Raw genomic sequence first — 3,284 nt, 5'->3', positions numbered from 1 at the left:
GGTCACACCCATGTCCACATGTCATCCTACCCTCAATGCTACGTGGTTGTAGGTTGACATAATCCGTAGTTGGGTACATACAAGAAAATTCCAAGCAATTCGCAATCACAATAAAACAATTCGAAAACATTTCGTATCGTAGTAAAACCATTCAAGCATATTCCAGTTCATCATTAAAAATCGAGTTTCATGCTACCAAAATTCTAGTTATAATGGCGCATATATAACTGTAGAACCTAGCATATTTCATTATCTATAAAACCATGTTGGATAAAAGATTCAGAACCCCTACCTTAGTCCTTGCATAACCAAATACATCCCGCCTACCAGACGAGTTTATTCTTCCTCATTCGCATACCCTGGGATAAGGAAGAATAACCAAAAACACCTATATACATTGACAATCCTAAGCATAATATGTCAAACTAAGCATAATCGATCAAAAGTTACTAAGCATCGACTATCGAACTAATAACACACTATCAAAAGAGTTGACAATGAACAAGTATGACACTAACTAATAAGTATAATACGTCAAACTAATTATAACTGATCAAAAGTTACTAAGCATCGGCTATCAAACTAAGCCCACACTATCAAACTATATGTCAATGGACGATTAGGATCAAGGTTTCTAATTCATAAAATTAGACGAAGTTAATCAAACTAACATCTAAACAAATAATAAGCATTCATCACATCAAATCATGTTTCACGAGTATCGAAATACAAAAATTAGCTAGATATGGCGAAACAAATAATATATAAACGGGAAGAAGATAAAGAAAGACACAAGTTAATGTTAAAATCTCCATTTTTCGATGATGGCGCGAGGCTAGGATTGTCGGAAAATATGAATATGTATGTGATGTCGATCTCCCCTTAACAGTGTAGATTAGGTGTCCCCTCAGTAAAAACGAGGGTCCCTTTAGCAAACAGAGCCTTCTTCTTCCGTTCAACTAAACCACCATGGAAGCTACACCAAGCTTCATCCCTTTAAGAATTTTCACTCCAAAACCAAATCAAATACAACTGAAAGCAAGACAATGATTTATCAAGTGGAAACCCTAATATTTCCGGTCAAAATAATGGTCTGAAAGCTCTAAAAGATCTAGGCTAGAAGTAGATGATATCCAAAATAAAATGGTGTTGTTGATAATCCGACCAAATAAAGTTGTTGTCTCTTGTGCTCCTATGTCGTCCCGAACTATTTGTTTTTCCGTGAAAACTGAGCCCAACTTCAGCTGCTTTTGAGCTGCTTCAATGGCGGACCTGAGCTGAAAAGTTGTTGTTCCCGAGCTTCTTCTCGTCCCAAGCTCTCACTGTGTCGACCAAGCTTGGCCGGTACTTGTATGATGACCGACCAAAGCTTGGTCGGTTCCTCCCTTTCTCTCATTACCCCTCAAACTTCAAACCCTAATGCTTGATCTCTCCCAAAACCCTAACTATTTGATAATGGAGAAGATGAAGTCCAAGTCTGATTTTCTCTTTTACTTTCTAAAAGACCAAACCCTTGACTTGTCTAAACAATTTGGCTTGGTCTTCTAAAGAGGAGGTGCTCATAAAATCTCTTTACCCTTATTCTTTAAACTCTTGGGTTTGAGTTTGGGCTTGGATTTGGGCTTTGGTTTAGAAACCAAGGGGGTGCCCTCATCATTTTCTCTACATCCTCTAATTTCCAGCAATGACCAAAATACCCTTCGACTTTGTTTATTCATAACTTCTCCGTCCGAACTCTGATTCGACTTCAGTCTCCGCCATCGGACTCACCATAGACTCTAATTTCATTTGACCTCTGATTTTCACCAGAATGACCAAAATACACCTGGTTCTCTTTTCTTGCGGTCTCTTCCACATGAGATGAAAATGTGATAAATGCCTCGTTTTATTCTGAATATCACTTCAAAATCCAAATAAGCTTCCTAACAAGAAAAACACATAAATTATTAGAAACAAAACCCGAAACGAACTAACTCATCGAAGTTAAGTGATCTAAATGTGGCATTTTCACGCCACATCTAGATCCTAGAATGGTACAACGACGGCTAACCCTCGTTGGGTACTATTGGCCAAAGATGCTAAAGGATTGCATTAGATACACGAAGTACTGCAACCCCTGTCAAAAACACGCTAGCGATTACAAAAGCATTTAACTAACCTAACACCAATCTTAAGCCCTTGTACGCGAACTAGAACGAAAAACATCATAAGGGTCTGGTGGAATCAGATACACACCCGTTTAGAGTCCCGAGAATCCTAATCATGGATTATGGGCCCCAATTCAACAACAACGCAATGAATGAGTTTCTAACAGAGTATGAGATCAAGCCTGCTTACGTCAGCCCAACTCACCCGGCGGGAAACGACCAAGTCGAGGTAACTAACAAAACTCTCGTAGAGTACATTCAGACTAAATGCGACAAAAAAAAACTGGGTAGACAAATTTGTTTATTTTCTTTAATGTACGTTAATCACATTAACGAAAACTAGGAGTTCACTGTGCTCTACAGGGCGCGGTAGATCCCTTTTAGCTGCGCCGTCGTGTCAAAAATATGAGTCATGAGACACATACTCATCGAGATCGACTACGTCTGATTGGTGTGTGTATATTGAGATTGTGTATATACGCATACATTTATGCGCCGAGGAATTCATTTCTACACCATCCAACATTACACATGAACCTGTAATTCGCATTTGCTATGCGAATCACAGGTTTCTGTCCAATGCTAAAAGGTCTTGAAATGAATTTTTCGATGCATAAACGTCTACGTTTTTACATAATCCGAATGTACACACATCAATGAGTCGATCTCGATGAGTACGTGTCTCATGACTCATATTTTTGACACGACGGCGCAACCAAAAGGGATCTACCACGCCTTGTAGTGCGCGGTGGACACCTAGTTTTCGTTGATGTGATTAACGTACATTAAAGAAAATAAAAAAGTTTGTAATCTAATTTGAAGATCAAGAGGATTAAAGGGGAGACAACATAATTCACAAAATAACTAGAGCTTTGCAGGTTCAATTTGTAACTTCCGCCGTACTCCACAAATAATAATTATTTTATTTCGTCAATTAAAAAACAATAGCGAAAGGGTAATAAAGGTGTAAATGAAGTCCTGGAAAGGTGTTTGAACTCATAAAAACAAACTTCAAGAAGATAAAGAGTAAAAAAACCTGTCTATCTATCCCTTTTATAACATATATAAAAACCAACAAAGAGAAAAAAAATTAACATGGGAGCAAGAGAGGGAGACAAATAGCGTGTGAGAGAGAAA

Source organism: Eschscholzia californica, unplaced genomic scaffold (assembly GCF_041429995.1).
Source record: "Eschscholzia californica isolate CP2 unplaced genomic scaffold, dmEscCali1.0.p SCAF_3, whole genome shotgun sequence".
Classification (NCBI taxonomy): Eukaryota; Viridiplantae; Streptophyta; class Magnoliopsida; order Ranunculales; family Papaveraceae; genus Eschscholzia; species Eschscholzia californica.
This window is presented reverse-complemented; position numbering follows the sequence as displayed.